This window comes from Pteropus vampyrus, unplaced genomic scaffold (assembly GCF_000151845.1).
Source record: "Pteropus vampyrus isolate Shadow unplaced genomic scaffold, Pvam_2.0 Scaffold29, whole genome shotgun sequence".
Lineage (NCBI taxonomy): Eukaryota > Metazoa > Chordata > Mammalia > Chiroptera > Pteropodidae > Pteropus > Pteropus vampyrus.
In genome coordinates this window covers 4,199,013-4,219,056 of record NW_011888810.1, presented here as the reverse complement: position 1 = coordinate 4,219,056, position 20,044 = coordinate 4,199,013, and the positions used below count along the sequence as shown (strand labels likewise).

Genomic DNA, 20,044 nt, shown 5'->3' with positions numbered 1-20,044 from the left:
TGGGGAAGAAGAGCCCTGACAGTTTTATTAGAACTTTGACACCCCTTCAGAGCGATGGGTATCCACTGCCTGATGCTACAAAAAACTATGCTGAAATACTCAAGAAATTTCTACCAGAACATAGCTTTGTTCCCAGCTGATTTGCAGTTTCCACCTATAACTTTTAAATAGCGGCTAACCTAAATGTCAGGTTCTGCCCAATCACGTATCCTGCCACACGCGATAAGCTAATGTGTTTATGTGCACATAATAGCTATAGTGGTTTTCCACATTTGGGAATGGCAACACACTGACAGTTCATGATGAGCCATCAAACATGACATGTCAGTATAGAAAACTTTCCTAGGAAGTATTATGGGACCCTCTGTGTCACTCGAGACTCTTAGAGGCATATTTATTGTCAAAAGGAATTAATAGTCAACAACTGATTAAAGCATCATTCCCTGCCACCATGATTGCCTTGGCAAAATCGGCAGCAGTAGAGAACATTACCTTCAGCTGATTCTTCCAAGTGACTCTTGCCTACTGAACAGACATTTGCTTCTCATTTTTGAGCCTGCCTAACCCCAACTGAAGTGGCCCGTAATATCGAGTGTGGAAGAGGGTGGGTATGTAAACTAGATTTGCTCCCCTCTGAAGAAAAAACTATATTAAGACTTTCTTTTCAGAGACAAATCATCTTACGCAGGAGGAAAAAAAAAAAAACTCCATAGAAAAAGACAAATGACAGCACAAGATCCAAAAAGACAAGTGCTCCATCATTTTGTCAAAATGCCAGAAGAGACAGTAATGCAGCGTGGACTATGCATTCAGACAGTTAGAAAATGTCACAGGCAGAGCATGGACTTCCAGTGCCAGAAGCCTATGTGGTGAACCTAGGACAGACACATCAAGGGGCTTTCTTGATTTTCAGAAACCTGTTCTGTATTTCAGAGGCTGATAAAGAAAGGGACAGGCAGGCCATATGCTAGTGTGAAGATTTGTCTTCTCTCATCTTCTGAATTTCAGGGGAATGCATATGAACAACTGATTAAAAAGTGTGAATGGAGTTTGGTAATTCACAATCTGAGAAAATTAGCGTTCTGTGACATTCTGAGTTGAGACATACCTATGTGTACACACATACTCACTAAGTCCACATACAGGTGTATATTTTTAAAGAATTCCGAAATTGCCAATTAATTCCAGATCCTCTATTCTCTCCTGATTCACAGATACCTGGGTTGGATTTTCTCCTTGGGAGAATTATATTTGCTAGTTCATTTATGTCCCTAGAATGCCATTTAGAAAGTATCATTGTATATGTTCTCTATACCCGCTACCTTTTCTTCCTTCCTTTCCCTCTTCCCTCCTCCCCTCACACTCTCCTTCTCTTCCTTCCTTTCTTTCTTCCTTTCACTCCTTTTTATATCCTTTTACATTTTTTGTTTCCTTTTAAATTTATGCTAAATTCTATTGTCTCCATCATGCTGTAGAAGAATAGTGAGATATGTGTATGGTTTTTGCTTTTTGTTGTTGTTGTTGTAATTTGTATACACATCTTTTTTCCCCATAATTAGTTGATACTTAGTTTTTGGGGTTTTTTGTTTGTTTGTTTTTTTTCAGAAAAAAATATTTGTCTTCTCAAATTTACCTTTACTGTTGCTTCTGATTTTTGGTATTTTGCTGCCATAGAGTCATCCACTTCCCAAAGATATTTCAGGCCCTAATATAATAAACCTTTTTATTGAATTTTTCCCTTTTTTTTTTCTTGCCTCTTAAGCTATATGTATATAGCCCTTTAAAGAACACTCCGATTTTTGAGTCTGAGGATCAGTCTCCATGCTTTCTTTAATACCTTTCAAGTGTTAGATTAATAACATTTTTAAGGTGGTGACCAGAATGGAGTTTGATACTTGAGCTAAGTTTTGCCACTGTTCATGATAATCTATTCTAATTTCTGAGGACACACATTTTGTCCTGGTTAAGAGATATAATTATGCCCGCATTACTCTGCTGTGCTTGGCTTTGCTCTATGCATATGTGAGTGGGTATGTGTGGGGGGCTTGCTGTGTGAGTGTGTGTGTCCGCAGTAATCCCAAGGTTGTACCAACAACAGCAGAAGACCTCCTTTGAGATCAGTCGTTTTTATTCGGTATTTGTTTTCTACTACACAATACCTGTTGCTTTCTCTTTGTCTCCATTAATTTTGTTTGTCATACGTCAGACCAGGATGAGTGAGGCACATTCACATGTAGCTCATTTTATTTTTTTTTCTTCCTTCCTTAGTCACCACCTCTGCTAATTTCAGGCAGTCAGCACATTTGGCAAGTTCATAGCTGCTTGCTTGAGCGAGTCATTAATCTATATTAGAAAAGGTAGAGCCCCAATTCTAACCTTCCTAAGGATGGCCTGCCCCCACCCCGCAATCTATAGGTTATTTTATATCTCCCTTGGTTTAGGCACCTGTTGTTTTTTATATGAGTTTTCTCTTTCTCTTCTTGCTTGAATATCTGCATTTGATAACACCACCTTGGCACACCGCCTTAAGTTTTCTGTGCCCAAAAGAGCTCCCTAACCGAAGATCATCAGCTTGGCTGGTCTATTCCCTGAGGGCCAGTGGAGCTAGTTACTGGGAAGCCATTCCAGTTCTTTCTCCCAGAGAATTTCAGCAAAAATGTGCCTCTACTTTGTGTGTTTTTAAGGCATTAATTTTTCATCTTTCTGGAGTTTAATTTCCCCTGTCCATCTTCCTCCTTTTTATCCTCCCATTGAAATATCTCTTTTTACCCCTAAAAAAACTTTTGCCCCAAAAGGAGCTTTGTTCAAAAATATTTTACTTATTTAGTTATAATTCTTAGATCTCTCATGTCCCATTGTGAAATAAAACTACCACAATATGACTTCTTTAAAAAACAAACAAACAAAAAAACACAACTTTAAAATAAACCTATATTTCACAATCTTGGCTTTTCCATGTATGTATAAAACAAAAGGAGTTGTGGCCGTGGATCAAGTGTCAGTGCTCTTTGCTAACAAATGTGATTTTGGGGTGTGCACTCTATAGATTGCATCCATTTCTTCCTATGGAATCACATACCACAGACCTGGAAGAAACCAGAGATAACATCTAGGCTAGGGATTTCCAAATCAGATCTTACTGGGAGAAGAGACACCTGATGTGGCATGCCAATATGTAAAACATCACAGCCAGTGCCTCTTGGTTGAAAGAGGGGAAGCATGGGCAATGTGCTTCCCACTTGACCTCTCATTTGCCCTTGCAATAGGACCCATAAGGCCCCCTAAGGCCTCTTAGAGTATGATTTATGCACTGGTTATCTTAGCCCCCTCCCGCTCCCTCCGACTCTGCCCCATTGTCCCAGGAGGCTCACCTCAATGGACTCTCTTGCCCTCTCATCCTCAGGCCAGATTTAGCAATGATGGCCACTAACAAGAATTCAGAACAAAGCAAAGTTAGGCTATTCGGTCCCCAGGCTTGCTCCCCACAGGATGGGACATTGGTAGAAGGATCACCATTCATCTGTCAAGGGTGGGGAGTTCTTTCTACTGTACTAACCCCAGGATACTGCACTAAATCTCACTGGTTCCTTAGACCCTACAATGACCTTCTCAAACAGTGCCTTTATTAAAAGCTCCTCAAATTACCCATTTAGAGTGTGCCATCTGTATCCTGCCAGGACTCTGACTGACAGATATAGTTTGAAACCTCAGATCATGACTATTTCCTTGCCCAATGCATAAACTTTCATCCAAAACACACATTTATGGGGGTGGAGGGAGAGTCTAAAAGAAGACATCTGCTGAGTTATGGCTCCTTTTCCTTCCCTTGGGTTTCTAGCCTCTCCTTTCTGTTCTTTTAAAGATAGCTGGAAAGGAGCTAAAGAGCTAGATGTGCAACTGTCAGTCTGAGGCCAAGGGCAGCTGTAGGCAGACCTCTCTGCCCATGTTTAAATGACCCTCATCCTTCAGCTTGGCTGCCTACAAGTCCATGCTTGCATCTGGCTGTAACCTTGAGAATGACTTTGAAGATTCCTTCAAGGCCCAGAGGCTCTCCCCAACCCACTCACTGCCCCTGCTCTCTCTCAGATGTTCCTAAGTCTCCTGGATGACCTTGTGTGTCCTTCCAGAGATATTGCTCAATCATCCTGGAACAGTAAGGCCATGGGGTGCCAGGCAGAACATGGCAGAAATATCCATGTGTGTGTTCTGCCTTTCCCCCATGGAATCCCCCAGGCTTTAATGGAAATACTCCTTGAGATGAAGGCAGAATCCACTATTTGTTGTTTTAATCAAATCCTGAACTTGACCCCTTCAGATAAACCCTTGGATATTGACTAGATATAAAATGTGGGATACTGGCTAGGTCCAGGAGGCAAGAGAAAGAGGGTAGCCTCTTCCCCTCCAACGTCTGAGTTCCCAAGAAATAAAACTATATGAATGCTCACTTCATTTCTCCTAATATATCAAGGACTCCAGATGTAAGCTCATTGATAGTCTTGGTGTGTGCTTCAGTATTTGTGCTTTTAATAGATATTGCAAGTGTGTTTAATGTGAAAATAGAAACGAAGGGCTCTTAAAAGAGCTTACTCAAAATCTTGCCAATTACTGAAGTCTACCAGACAAGCAGGAGCCACTTTTTTTTTTTTTGATACAAGAGGGGAAAATGTTTCCACAAAAGCCAGGCCCTTTGTCTTTAAAAATATTCATCTCTTGGGTACTGAATTATAATAGTAAATACAGATGCAGCTGTGTCACATTAAAAGACAGCCAAATTCAGTACAATGTTCAGGGCACTGTTATGTCACTTTAAAATGTATAGTGTCATCTAAAAATGGTACTGGCTCTGATTTTGCAGCTCTATGTTTGGTTTCCCAAGAAGGTAATCTTTAAGTCAAGTGTCACTTAGTGCCAATGCGCTCATCTGTGTAATCTATTTTAGCTTCCAAAGTTTCTCATCACCTGATTACAAACATTTGAAGGCAAAAAGTAACCAGGATTCCATTGCAGTCCCAAAGTAAGTTATTATAGCTAGAAGTGAATGAATAAATAACTTGGGCCCAAGCCATTGCCCAGGCCGGTCCTTAGCTGGCTTTGAGTCTGAGCAACTAGTTGTTTCTGATCCCAGTCTGAAGTAACTTTGTGGAAATGCAAAGGTCAAATTGGCCATAACCCTCTGTAGCCCCTAGTGGACCTAAGGAATTAAAAGTTGCTTAAACCTTTTTCCCGTTGCCAGTTTTTCTTAAACATTAACTTCATTTCATTTTTTTTTTTCTTCCAACCATGATTTGCAAAGAATAGCGAAGCTTAGCCAACTGCAATTTCAAAGTATTGCCTCTTAAGCCCAGGCCAAGTGTGTAGACTTGATAGAATTCTGATTAATGCATCTTATTACATTAATTTTCGGAGGAACCCGAAGGCATTTCTCCTCTTCCTAGTGCAGCCTGGTCTGCCAAAAGCATTTGTCCACTTAAAGAGCTAATGTCTTCAGCTACCAACAACCATAAAACTGAATATCTATCGGAAGAGTTGGCTTCTTTAGATGCGCAGAAGGCACAGTACAAAATAGATATAGAACTTGGCTGAACTTTGCTTCAAATTTGCCAATCAAAACTCACAAACTTATGCCAAGTTGGCTACAAAACCTCTTACTTGGAGCCAGCACTAATTATGTCAACAAAGAAGTTCAGGTTTAGCCCCTGTCAAGTCCTGCACTTGTGGGCGTCCGGAATGAGAAGTTTGTGTGTATGAAATGGGCCCCACTCCGACAAGCTCTGTCCTCTCCCAGCGTCCTCCTAAAACTCCGAGGAAGCCCCAGCCTTCTGTTCCTCTGGACCATGCCTCTCCACCCTTTGACTTGGATGAAAAGGGTCTGCAGGCAGTCAGATCACCCCAGTGAAAGGTTTTCTGACAAGGCCAAGCCTTCTTATCATCATAGTTTTTGTTTGTTTGTTTGTTTGTTTGGTTTGGTTTGGTTTTTTAAAAAAATGAGAAACTTTCTCATTGAGTTTTTCCAGGGAGCTGACTCTGAGAGGAAGTTCATCCTGTAGAACTTTTCTTAGGGTTGCCGCCCGTGGAATGAAGCTGGTGTGGGCACAGGGAGCAATTGAGCTGACATGCAGCTGAACAGGCATCTCAGCCAACCTCATGGAGAGCTCTGGAGCTAACAGGGCCCATCAGAGTGTCAACTCCATTGAGTTAATGTACCCAGGCCCTTATGTGCCTGCTTTGATTAAACATTGGGTGGACTGCCCCAGGAAGGATGTGACTCTCTGAAGTTCATGCACACCTGCAGGGGTTGACACCTGAAGGTCCTGTGCCTTCCTGGAAGGGAGCTCTAAGTCACACCAGTGTCTACTTACTTTCCAGCATGTACACATCACAGCTCCTGCCCTATGCTTTCTTCTACTCCGACCCTCCCACACCATCACCAATTACAGCACACAAAACTCTCTTCTTTGGCTTAGGGTTGCTGTGAGCTGTTCTGTAGCCTTGATGACTCAGGCCTTAAAGCACGGTATAAAGCCCCGGGACAAGAAAGACCTGGGTTCGCTTGTTGTCTCAACTGTGTAACTAGCTTTCCAGACAACTCATTAACTGTTAAGGGCCTTAGTTTCTTTTTCTCTAAAATGGAGCCAATCATACTTAATTTCAAGGGTTGCTTAAGTCTAAGTGAAGATATTGGCATAAATTCATTGGCATAAATATAAAGTAGAGGTTAAACGTGTGGGTTAAAAGCAGAGTCAGAAGCCTAGGCTGGCATCTCTTTCCTTAGTTGAATGTTTCTGGGCAAGTCACTTAATCTCTCTAATCCTTAGTGTGCTCAGCTCTAGACTGGAGGTTTGTGAAAATTAAATGAAAATCGTAGTGGTGAAGGGCTTAGCGGTGTACTTGGCCCATAGCCCTCAATTGTTCATTTCATAACAAGCGTTCACTCTCCTTCTGCATCCCCATCCAGTGGGCTGGCCTCTACAGGTTCAGTTCACTCCTCTTGCATCTTCTCAGCCTTCTCTGATTCTTGGCTAGGATGAGCCAAGCTCAGCAGGACAGTCATTGTAATGAGTGATTCACTTAACCACCATTTATTTGTATCATTGAATGTCTTCGGTTACCCCAATGTGCTCGAGAGCCACCAGGCCCCAACATTTTCATCCCTAAGTGAAAGCGTGGAGGCATCTCTGATGTGGTTCAGGGTTCAGGCTTTTGAATCAGTGAGACTTGAACTCAACTCTGGGTTTGCAACTTCCTAGATAGACCGGTTATTCTTTTTGCTCTTTGGTATCAACATCTGTAAAATGGGGATGATAATGTGGCGGAAACAAAATAATACAAGTAAGGTCTTTTTCTTATTAATCTTTTACTGTCACCTTCATCATTCCTTTGACTCCTGTGAGCACCTGTTGAAGGCCTGGTGCTCCGGGAGGCACTCAAGACACACACAGACCCTGCTGGCAGGAGACATATGAGAGAAGACCCCAGCTAGTTGAGCCTAAGTCCCAAGACAATGCAAGAACAGTTATGACTGCCTTATGGCCAAAAAGCCCAGTGTACAGCTCAAGAATGTTCTTTCCCACACGAGACCTGAAGCTCTGGACACCACAGACTTTGCACACCTCAGACTAGTGTAAGCAGTGCCATCAGGAGGCTGAAAATAATGATGGAATCAGATAAGACCCATCAGGGTATTGTCTGGGGACACCTTGGTGTTCCTAAATCATATTTCCATCCTTAAAAATAATGTTCCCTATTGGTGACCAGAGAAGTTCTACTTGGACCCTTCCCATTAGTAAAGTTGACCATTGACTGCCAAGACGATCCAGGCAGCTTTTCTTGGAATCGGTGGGGCAGGCTCTGGGTTAGTGCACCCTCAGCGAAAATGAAAATACCAGGCCTTTCCTCAAGAAGTTGCCTCGCGTTTTCACATAAACCACACCGCCCGTTTGGATTTCCTAGGGCTGCCGTAACAAATCACCACAAACTGGGCCACCCAAAACAACAGAAGTTTACTGTCTCACAGATCGGGAGGCCAGAAGTGCAAAATCGAGGTGCTGGCAGGGTCGACTCCCTCTGTCCCATGCCCTTCTTCTAGCTTCCGATGGTTGTCAGCAACCCTTAGCGTTCTTTGGCTTATGGAAACATCACTCTACTCTTTGCCTCCATTCTTACATCACCTTCATTTCTGTGTCCCTGTGTGTCCTTTTCAGTCACTTATAAGTACAGCACTCAATGGACTCACCCTAATCTAGTATTGTCTCATCTTGATCCTTACCTTAATTATCTCTGCAAAGACCCTATTCCCAAACATAGTCACATTCTGAGGTTCTGGGTGAACATGAATTTAGGGAAATACTATCCAACCCACTGCAGTGCTTTGCACACACGTGGGTCATTTCTCTTAGCCTTAATCTTATGCGTCTTCTACGTGTCAGGAATTGCGGTTTAACATCTATCTGCCCTTCCCCCATAGTGAGCCTCATCTTTGCCTCATGAACAGAAAAATGACAAAAGCGAGAAAACTGAGGCCCAGATATGTAGACTGACTCACTCTAGGTTACACAGCTAAATCAAGATGGAGGTGGGTTGAAAGCCAGCCAAACCAGCTATGTCTGGCCTCTAGTTTATCCTTCCTCCGTCCACTCCCCACTTGGCTTCTCATTTTGAAATCCCAAAGACAAATAAAGTAAATGAACTGCAGGATTGTGAAATGTCGTGGTCCTCCCCTTCGCCCATTGTATAATCTTAGCAGCAACCAGAATGTTTGCAGTGCCGTTTCCAGGAGGGTTGTTCATTTCCTGTAGGGTCATAGGGTCAAGCTCAGGTGACTGACAGTATTTTTTTTATACTTATGTTTACCATGTTTATAACTTTTAAAGATGCCTTCAGGAAGCACCGAGGCATGTGGCATTTCACATGTGAAGAAAAGAAGCCTGGGGAAGCTAAGTTGCTTGCTAGGATTGAAACCCAAGTTCCTCTATTTCTAAAGCTGGATTGAATTTTTGAGAAAATGCAAAGAAAGTACCTGACCAGTCCCAGACACAAAATAGATGCTCAGTAAATACCATCTAAGATTCAGGGCTTCTGAGTCCAAAACGAATCATCCCCATCTCCAGCTAGAATCTTAAATATTAAAATAAACTCTTTGGTGTCTTAAAATCTACTTGAAACAACTAAAATTCCCATCTCCAGCTAGAATTTTCAATATTTTGGAAATAAAACCTTCAGAGTCTAGACATTTACCAGAACCAGGAAGCACAGATTTCCAAGTGGACAGCATATTGTTTTCAATCCTTCCATCACTTTTCCTCCTAGAGGAAATAATAAAATGCATTGCAGGGCCAAAGCTTTTTATAGGACATCATCATTGTTGAACAGACACTTAGCATATTTAAGCTGGAATCCAAGGGAACAAGAATGTTGGGAGAGATTCCCAAGGAAGCCTGTTTTCTCTTCAAGGATGTAATCAAACTGCAAAGTAATTCCTAACAGGCAGCCATTTGTGAATTAGGAAGGAAGGGAAAAAAGGTTACTAAAAAGGAACATCACAAGGGAGCTCGATTAAGCAAAAGGAACTGGCGAAAGAGAAAAGAGGCTTGCATGTTGTTTGTAAATTTGCGAATAAATTCTGTTAAAGAAATATTGAATTCATATTCAACTTGAAAAACAGGGAAAAGCCTTTTATTGCCTGCTTAGAAGTTTGAATACACTTTCAGTAGCTCTTCGTTATCTCAAATTAAATCTTAAATGGAGCTTGTGGTTCTGTGAATTAATACTCTGGCCTTTCAGCCCTGCTGCTGAGGTCATTCAAATCTAATGGTGGAAATGGTCACAGGGTCAGCCCTTGGTCGGTACTGTATAGAAATGCCTTAATGATGCCGGCAGATGTTTGTATTCTGCAGCTGGGGTGGCTGGGTAGTGCGGTCTTAGGTAGGGGAGGGGCTTGGTAATCACATTATTGTATCAGCAGCCTGTGTGAATGAGGAAGTCAGAATCCCAGGCCATCCCACGATTCCATGCTGAATTTGGAGGCAAGTGCTTCCCAAAGCAGAAAGATGTAAGGGAAGCCATTATCACCTGCATGTTTTCCATGGTGACCCACATCTCGGGGTGCCACAGGAGGAGATGGGTCACTTGCCTGCATCATTGCTTGCATCGTTCTAGAGATATTCCATTCTTTCAATAAATGTTGAATAAAGCCCTCATCTGGGGTCTAACAGACATTATTCAGTAAAACAGCCCAGCCTCTGGTATCATGGAGTTTACATAAAGTTTACACAAAAGTCCGTATATGTCCCTGCAATGCTGTGCATTTTAAGGATGGCTGAGAGCACGCTGACGTGAAATATATAAGAACACAGACTTTCAAGGAATTCCTTGACTTTGCTCTTTCTCTTTCTGCCACAGTCTTCTTTTTACTTTAAGTAGCATCATGGAGCACTCACTACTGGCAAGACATAGAGCTATGTTTTTCAGTTATAGTCCTATTTAGGACCAGCCAGCCAAGTTCAAGTGATTTCCCCACCATTTTATAGATAATGGAAGGGAAGTCAGAGAGCTCATGGTAAATAGCTTTGTCAGGGGACGTGACCTCAGGTCTCTCTGGTCACAAAACTGCCATCCTTTCCAGGACCCCAGCTTGCCTTTCGGGGCGGGGGGCGTGCGGGGAGGCTGCAGCAGATTTATCTGCAAAGCACATAAGCATCAATGGAAGGTGTAAATAAGTGAAAAACTGAATGGCTGATCCTCTGAAACAGTGAGAGCTGACACTAGTCAAGTAGTGGTCATGGGCTAGGCTCTGTGCGAAGGGCTTTACACACATGACATTGGGGCAGCCTTTGAAGGGGAAGCATGGTGGTCAAGCCCATTTTACAGATGGGATAGTAAAGGTCAGTGGCATAAACTCACTGAGCAAGTGAGGGAGCTGAGGTTCTGTGTGACTCCAGGGCCCAGTGTATAATTTCATAGACACCGCCCACCCCCCCCACCCCCCCCACCCCCCCACCCCCCGCTTCTCCACATTTTTCTCCAGCACATTTCTGGCTCCCTTTTCTGGCAGGGAGACTTGAGTGTTTGGAGGACCTGGAAAGGTAAGGTCTAAGAGGACAAGTAGAAACCACTTTAGGACTTTAGGACAGGAGCCAAGCACATCCCCGCCTCCTTGTTGAGAGTGGGCTCTGGGCAGATATATGGATCAGAGTGAGGGGCCTGGGCTGGCCGACATGATGGGCACAGAGTTGCAGTGGAAGCTGTCAGGTCACGAAGGGAATTAGCTTCTGGATGTCAGTAGGTGCAAATTGCTGCAGGCGCTGGCGACTGGGAGCACTGGTGTCTCTATTAACTCCTCAGGCCATGAGGCCTTAATGACACCCCTGTCAACAGTGCAAGAGGCAGCTAGTGACAGTGGGAAAGAGGGTTGCCAGCTAATATAATCTGAATACCCCACCAGGAGCTTGGGGCCCAGGGACGCCAAGGGCTGGCTCCAGCTCCCTGTCACAGTGACAAAGATGATGACAATAAAAGAGCAGCCTCCAGAGAGGAGTGTTGATGCTGGGGCCAGGTCAGAGCTGGGATGCAAAACATAAAATTAGCCCCGTGAGTGGAGGCGGCTTGGGGTGAGAGAGAAGCGGGAAAGGGTAGGACTAGCACTTAGGCGACACCTGCACTGACATCATCATCGTCTTCAGAACTGTTATGTGCAGTCTGCGGAGTATCTACAATATACCCAGCACTGCACTGGGTACTTTTCATTATCATTAATATGTAATTATGTATAATAATTTAATTTATAACAGTACATCTTATTTATTAAGGTCCTACTATGTGACAAATACTATTAGACATTTATTATTACGTATTAATAATAAACAATACAATTCATCACTATGTGCCAAATTCCTCGCTGTTTTTTATTAACTATACTATATTGTGTGCCAATGATGCGCCGATTACCTTTTATTAATTGTTGTTACCATTATCACCTCTAAACTCCTAATCCTGACAAGTGAGTCCTCTCATAATTTCTATTTTACAAATAGGCAATCTGGGATTCAGAGAGCTGGATTTGAAACCAAGCGATAGAGATACTCATGCCTCTGCCCTTCGAGCAGCATTTCTGAATCCTATGTGCATACTTTCTTTTAATCCTAAAATGTAGCCGTGGTTCTCTCCATTTCATAGGTGAAGAAATCAAGAGCCATAGAGATTAAGAAACTTGCCCAAACTACAGAGCTGTGAAATGCAAAGCTGGAATTTAAACCCTTGGCTCTTTTCTCCTTGCCCTGATACCTGTGCTCATGTAAGGCTCAAAGAGTTAGGAATGGGGGTCTGGTCTGGTTCCAAAGGCTGGAGGGGCAGCTACTTCAAGGCTTCAGGCAGGTGCAAATGGGTTTGGAACTTGGTGGAACCAAGGCCAGGTTTGTCACCAGGAAGAAGATACGGAGGGGGTTCCGAGGCAGACTAGAGCATAGGGTCTCGAATTTCAGCGTGCTTCAGGATTGCTTGGGGGCCGTTTCTCAGATCTCATCTCAATGATTCTGTACAATTTAGCTGTACAATTTTGGGTTAGGGTTAGGGTCAGAGATGGGACCCAGCAATGTGCGTGTTTAACTAGCAGCACAGGGTCCTGATGCGGGCGATACATGGATTACATCTTGAATGAAGCTGGTCTCGACCAAGGGTCAGCAAACTGGACTGCAGAGCCAAATCCAGCTGACTTCCCGGTTGTGAAAAATTGTTGTGGTAACAGTTTGTCTACCTTCTGTCTACTCTGCTTTCACTCTATAATAGCAGAATTACATAATTGCTACAGAGAATAATGGGCCCACCCAAAATATTTACAATTTAGCTTTGAACAGGAAAAGTTTGCCAAGCCAAGATCGAGAGGATTTTCTAGAGGCCCAGCCTGAAGGTCATTGGAACTGTCTGGGCCCAAGCAGCAAGAATTGAAAATGACCATCCCCTTGGTCTGTACCAGATTCTGAGGGTTTTGGAATCATGTCTCACTCAGTCCCCAACAGGTCTGTGAGCCACTGTCATCCCCAGTCTAAGGAAGCTGAGTCTCAGAGAGGTTGAGAGTGTCCCAAGGCCCCACAGCAGTGAGGATGGGAGCCCAAATTTGAGCTCCCAGTTCCAGAGCCCCTCCCTCCCATGATCATTTTTTTCTTTGGATTTTTTTGTGAATGAGCAAAACAGAGTGACCCAGCCTCCTCAAAATACCCTGTGACATGTGCAGTGGCCAGAGGTAAAATGACGAGAGGCCTGGGCTTGCTCTTCAAAACTTCTGCAGCAGCAGCAGCTACAGCAGCAATCATAACAATCGTAACAACAAAAGAAGGAGGAGGCGGAGGGAATGAATGAAGTAAAGAGAAAAGAAGGCAAGAAAGAGAGAAGGGAGGGAGTGTCAACCTCAAAGTAATTTTTGTATCTAGATGACAGGTGTATGGCGTTACTATATTCTTTTCTCACTTTTTGTGTATGTTTAAAAAACTTACAATAAACATTTTTGTGTCTGTCACCTATCTATCCATCCATCCATCCATCCATCCATCCATCCATCCATCCATCCATCTATCCATCCATCCATCTATCCATCCATCCATCCACATATGTATATATAAGAATGTCTATTTCCTCTTAAGAAAGTAGCGTAGCATGGCTGGGGTATCTCTTTTTCTCTCTCTCCCTCTCTCTCTTTCTCGCCCTGTCCCCACCCCCCCCCTCCTCGGCCCCCTTTTTTTTTTTTTGTTTCCATTAAGAAAATGGTAGCAGCTATCTGACTATTTTCATGGCTTCTTGAAGAGGCCTAAAAATTAGAGTAAACAAATTACCCATTACCAGGGAGGACCTGTGTCCCCCCCCAGCAGATTCCCAGCATCTTCTTTCACCTCCAAGAGATATTCTCCAAGGTCACTAAATTAAGCCTTCAGACAATCGAAAAATTGAATCTCAGTACATCTATTTTCCTAACAAAATTTTCGCAGTGCCGATTGGGGCTGACAGGTGCGGCCGTGAAGCTTTCTGGGCTGTTCAGGTCGATTTGGCCGAGCAGGACAGCATCAGCTTGTATTGGAGGGAACATCTGAGCAGCTCAGGGCCCCCTGGGAGTCAGAGAGTTCCTTACCTCCTTGCCACGATAAATGACTATTGCTGTCCTTCGCAGAGCTTCCTCTCCTCCTTCTCCTCCAGCCCCATCCTCACCCCCTGCAGCTGCCAGGTCAGGTGCCTCTTCTTCAATTATTTATCAAAAGGGCCATTGCAATCATTGCAAACACGTTTAGGAGTATCTGGAAACTGTGTTCGTTTTGAGGGTACTAATAATGCAACCACAATCACAGTCCTTGTCAGAGGGGTGGGGCAAGGATGTGAGATTTGAGGAGTGAAGTCTATAAGAGAAGGAGGGGCTTCACTCCAGGACCCCTAGGCCTTACAGCTGCCACAGTCTGGCTGGTTCAGGGGCTTGCAGAGGTGGGAACTACCCGGGATTTGGAGGCTGAGGACCCCAGCTCTCTGATTGTTAGCTCTGTGGCTCTGGATGTCATGTCCCCTATCGAGCCTTCATTTCCTCATCTACATGCTGTGCTTTAGCCAGTGCTTTAACCAGAGAACATGCGTGTGCTCCTGGGGTATGAGATCACACCCGAAGTAGCCCTCCGTGAGCCTGAAGATTTTCCTTAAAAGTTCTAGGAGAAGTTTACAATCTATCGAAATATGTCTTCATATACATGTAAAAAGGATAGTTTGATCGGCTTAGCCATGAAAAAACTGATGCTCTAGGAAGACTCACTGAGTTTATCCTGTGGCTTGGAGTACCCTCTGGTACCTCACCTGGGAGCCCTGGTGCATGTCCTCAACTGCACAATGCCAGTGTCAACTTCCACAGTAGAGGCAGGGTGTGTGACATTAGACAGGTCACCTTAACCTTTCTATTCTTGCATATTTACTCATCTATAGAAGAGTGATCATAACATTATCTACATTTTTAAGAGTATCAAGAGAATCAAATAAGATACTTCTCATAAAATATGATCCCTGGTACATCATAAGCGCTCAATAAATGTTAACAAAACTAGTGGTTACTACTATTACATCCAGAAATTTTTAATAAGCACTTATCTGTAGCACTCAATGCCAAGCCCTGGAATGAAATCTCCTAGAAGACACAGGAGGTGGTAGGACGGAAAATTCATGCTTGGCAGATCCTAACGTTGTTTGTCCCTGTGTAATTTTTGATTCTCAAAAGGCCTTCCTCTTTTCTTGCTTTCAGTGATAGCCGTTTGTGACACTTACGTCTCTTTTTCCTGGATTCACGTATTCATTCCTAGGTCTTTGCAGCATTTATCTATTGCTGCCTAACAGATTACCCCGAAACCTCATGGCTTCAAACAATACATATCCAGTATCTTACAGTTTCTATGGGTCAGAAATTGGGGAGTAACTTAGGTAGTTGGTTCTGGCACAGGATTTCTCATGAAGTTGCCGTCAAGTAGTTGGCTGGGGCCACAGTCTCTGAAGGCTCGAGCCAGCTGGGAATTTTACATCCAAAATGGTGTGCGCACATGGCTTGTGGCAGGAGGCCTCAGTTCACCAGGCAGGCCTCTCCACAGGGCTGCTTGAGCATCCTCCCAATACGGCAACTGGCCAAGTGAATGATCTCAGAGTACAAGGAGGAAGCTATAGTGCCTTTTAGAGAGTGGTCTTTGACATCACCACTGTCAGAAACTGTAACCTCAGCTACGTTCTATTCATTGTAAATGAGCCCCTAAAGACCATACTTAAGGAGAGAGCAACCCAGCTCCACTATTTGAAGGGAAGACTATCCAGGAGTGTGTGAGCATGTTTTAAAATAACCGTAATCTCCCACTTCAGTATGCTCGGGCTCTCTTGAACACCTGGTTGGTTTACTGGTTCAGCCTTTGGCAAGGGCATAAGTATGGGAAAATGCATCAGTCCCTTCCCCCTAGGTCAGCAAAATCACCACCTTCTCTTGAGTGGTTGTGATCGGAGAGTGGACAGCCCAAAAGAATCCATTTATAACAGTGGAGTCACAGGCCAGCAGGGGACTGGAGGAGATAGCTTTAGAGAGGGAACCTTGAACCCCCTCAATCATATTCCTTAGAGAAGCTCTCCAAAGACAGATTACATCCATCTGTAATCATTACAGCAGTAGCTCTTGAACTCACCGATTTTCTTTGTTTATTTCTCCCCCTGAGAGCAAGAAACTTGCCTTGAAGCATCACTTTTTTGGATAGTATGGACGGTAGCCTCCCCCCACTTCGCCCCCCAGCAAAGTCTTCAATTGAGCATTGGTTGGATATAGAAAAACAAAGTGACCAGGTCAGCATTTTCTCTCCCTTTTTAAAGCCTCAGCTCACACCTTTTCCTATACACTGCTTCTTCCTCCAATGTAGCCATGATTCTTTTACTTAACACTCTGTCCATCTTCTCCCTGTGACTCTTCCTTCTTCTCCTCATTCTTGTGTACTTTCAGGAAAGAAAATTGGGTTACAGTACCTACAATATGCCACAAGGACGCTCGGCTATTATAACTCCTTTAGGCTCCTCACTCCTGGGTCTGATTTTTTATAACTTTACTTTCGCTCCTTTATTGCACATGTGTTCCTTTCTCTTGTGCATTCCTGGAATGTAAGGATCCTAAACATTCGTAAGGTACTTAGAGTTTTCACAGCAATTTCTGAGCATTATTGCCTCAGCATATCATCTTTGAAATTGCATGTGATTATACCCATTTTGCAGATGAGGAAACTGAGGCTTAAGAGGCTCCAGTAAGTTACCTTGAATCACACAGCTCCTAAGTGGAAGAAGCAGCCCTCAAGTTATGGTCTGCTGGCTCATAAATTTTATGTTTTTCCTACCATACCATATGGGTAGAACATAAGCTCTTTGAGGCCAAGTTTAACATCTCATTCTGTTTTGCATCCTTTTGGTTTTTCTCTTGTCTTGCATGTATTAGGTACTCGGAACACTTCAGTTGAATGAGTGAATGAGAATATGAATGATGCCATTGGTCAAATCAAAACGCTGCTCACACGTGCATCCCAGAATGAGGCTTTAGCATTTACCTCAGATAGGGAAGTCTGGAAGTTAGTATTATGGAGCCCAGTAAGACAAATAGCTCATTCAATGACTGTGCCGTGAATAACAACAGAATGCAAACACTTCCTTCTTCTCATAAATCTCTTAAATCAGCATCGTCTGTGCTGAGCAAGGCCCGTGTATTCTGGTAGCAAACACCGAGAGGCCCAAAAGGCTAATCTGGGACCACGTCCCCACCAAACACTGCCCTGTGCTAAGTCTGCAGAATATTTAAATAAGGGGTTAATTTATAAAGTGAGCTACAGGAAAGTTTCCAGGACTGCTGTGTGTGTGTCTCATAAATCGACACAAATTGAATCTAGCTTTCTGTGCCCGTCAGCTACTAGGTAAACCAAAATTTATTGAGAGGTGTATAGGTTGCCATCCAAAGAAACATAGTAAATGAGAAAAGTATATCCTCAGGAGGCGTGTAAACAAGGTATGAAGGCTGGCAGATGCAACAAGAGTCCGAATGTAACATCCCCATTGCCGGGGATTCAGAAGTACGGTCCGGTTCATTGCAAATGGAGACTGGGCTCCCAGAATCCCTTGTTCTAATCTCGAATGTTCTACTGACTTCTTAATAGACTAGGAATTTGCATATTGCAAGGAGAATTCATGATATGGAGGGATACAGACAAAGAAGAGTGCTAACTTGGGTATTTTGCGTGTCAAATTATTAGACTAGTTTATCCAGAACCAAAAGTTATGCAATATGTAAATATGAAGCTTTAGTTTTTATTATTATAATGACTGTTTTTGATAATCATGTATGCATGCCACATACCACATTAGTCTGAGCGATGGGGGTGCCGCTCATGTCTACCAAGGGCCTCCCGTGACGCAGGCACCGTGCTGAGGGTTTTACTTACTTTAGTTCCAGTCCTTTGAGGACGCACTCCTTTTGGGATTTCTGGAGATTGCTGTTACTGAGCCCATTTTACAGAGAAGAAAAGTGGGTTCCAAAAACAAATCCTGAGAATTTTCAGCTAATGTATTAATTTGAATCCAATTTGTCTCATTTCTCATCCCAAAAGCTTTTTTTTTTTTCTTTTTGGTCATTAGCCAACATCTCCTCGCATGATTGTAGTGGTCTTCTCATTATCTAGAAAACAAATTGCCAGCATTCTGGTAAAATGTCTTTGCCTAGCCGAATTATTTACTATTTCAATCTAGCTTTTATTCTTTTAGGTACAACATTCCAAATGATGTGCAAAATACCTTAGGAGTAAACCAAAACCTACATGTCAATAACGGTCACATCCTCTTGAAGGGGGCCAGCAGCGAACATGGCATTACAAGGGAAGCATCCTTTAAAATACTGAGCGTTGTCTACGGCCATGCCACCCTAAACAAGCCCGATCCCATCTGATCTCGGAAGCTAAGCAGGGTCGGGCCTGGTTAGTGCTTGGATGGGAGACCACCTAGTTAGACCAGGTGCTGTAGGCGTAAAAAATAAAAATAAAAAATAAGGGATTGTAAACTGACAAGGTCCTTGCAATCTGTGAGGTCAACCCAAGGGTTTTCTCGCCTGAAAAATAAAAACTAACTAAGAAAAATAAATAACTAATGAGCATTCATGAACATATCACTGAAGCAGTTGTTCATCAAAGAAAGTGGAGGCAGAGCTATGCTGGATATGCAGTGAAATCAGAGCACTTAAGAATGTTCACACAATTTTTTACACGCAGATTGACTTAGGGCCTTATAGCAGTCCTTTCGGCTAGACCAATTATGACTGCATTTTATAGAGGGAGAAACAGAGAAGCGAAATGACTCGTCTAAGGACACACAGCAATTCCAGAATTCATCCATCACCAGTCTGACCTCATGAAGAGGTTGGCAAACTGGGCTAAAGCGAGAAACTAAAGTGGAAAGAAATATATGTTGCCACAATATTGCCAGGAGACAATTAGAAAAAAATCTCTTGGACATCATTTAATAAGAAAAGAGGCAAAATTCAAATCTTAGATACTTCAATATATTTAGGTTTTTTTTCTGACTTTTCATAGAGTCAGAGATCTCAGTTATATCCTCAGATATATTTGAGACAAACGGCGAGAAAACAGAATTATGTTACTGCCTAAGCTACGACTTCCTCCAAGCCTTGTTATTCTTGTTCCCTTCAATGTATTTCAACTCCAAAATACAGTGACATGAAAATTGTGTATTCAGATTGTTCTATTGATTTGCTGAGAAAGTGACCTTGTATGCACACATGAAAATGAAGAGATCTATACTGCCTGGCTCCCTCTTTGTAAGGATCTGAGAACAAGACTGGGTAACCCGTATTTATTTCACACCTAGGTTGAATCTCCCTTTGCACAGACTAAGGACATCCAAGGAAGGCTTCTTAGAAGGTTGTGCAGGTGTGGCCTATGCAAGGACACCTGACAGGGGGTGCATGCAGGGGCTGAAATAATTTGTTTCCTTTGCAAAAGCCAATGGCTCTGGCCAGAGGTAGAGAGACCTCTTGGCGATTTGGACAATGGCTGTCACAGGGCCGAATTCTCTTTTTTTCCCTTACACACAAAAGCACACCACCATGGACCCATCTGAACGGCAGCATCCACTACTCTGGTAAGAAGGGATCCTGCTTTGGTACTTTCAGACACCTCTGCTCCCCGCCGTGATCAACAAGCCATGCTTCTGGGTGGGAGAGAAGGGAAACGAGGGTTCCTGAGCCCCTGCACTGCGCTAGGGCCTTACAAATGCAGTGCCTTGTTTAGTCCTCGAAACAGCCCTTGAGGAGGGTGGCATTAGACCATTTGCCAGGAATAGAATGTGAGATCCAGGGGTACAGGGAGTTAGTAAGTGGCAGAGATGAGGCTGGAACCCAAGAGTTCTGATCTAAATTCAGGTCTATGTAATTATTCTATATATCCGAAGCTCCTGTGGCTTGGATTTCTTATCACAGAACTGAGATGAAATAGAATTTCTCAGCTTATGGAGCCAGGCA

General features: G+C 43.3%; 1 protein-coding gene and 1 pseudogene across 2 annotated transcripts in view; both read left to right on the top strand.

Annotated features, from left to right (window-relative positions):
- WWOX (WW domain containing oxidoreductase) overlaps positions 1–20,044 on the top strand; it is a 791,253-nt gene that overhangs the window by 597,925 nt on the left and 173,284 nt on the right. The window lies entirely within an intron of this gene.
- LOC111737662 lies at positions 18,416–18,534 on the top strand (annotated as a pseudogene).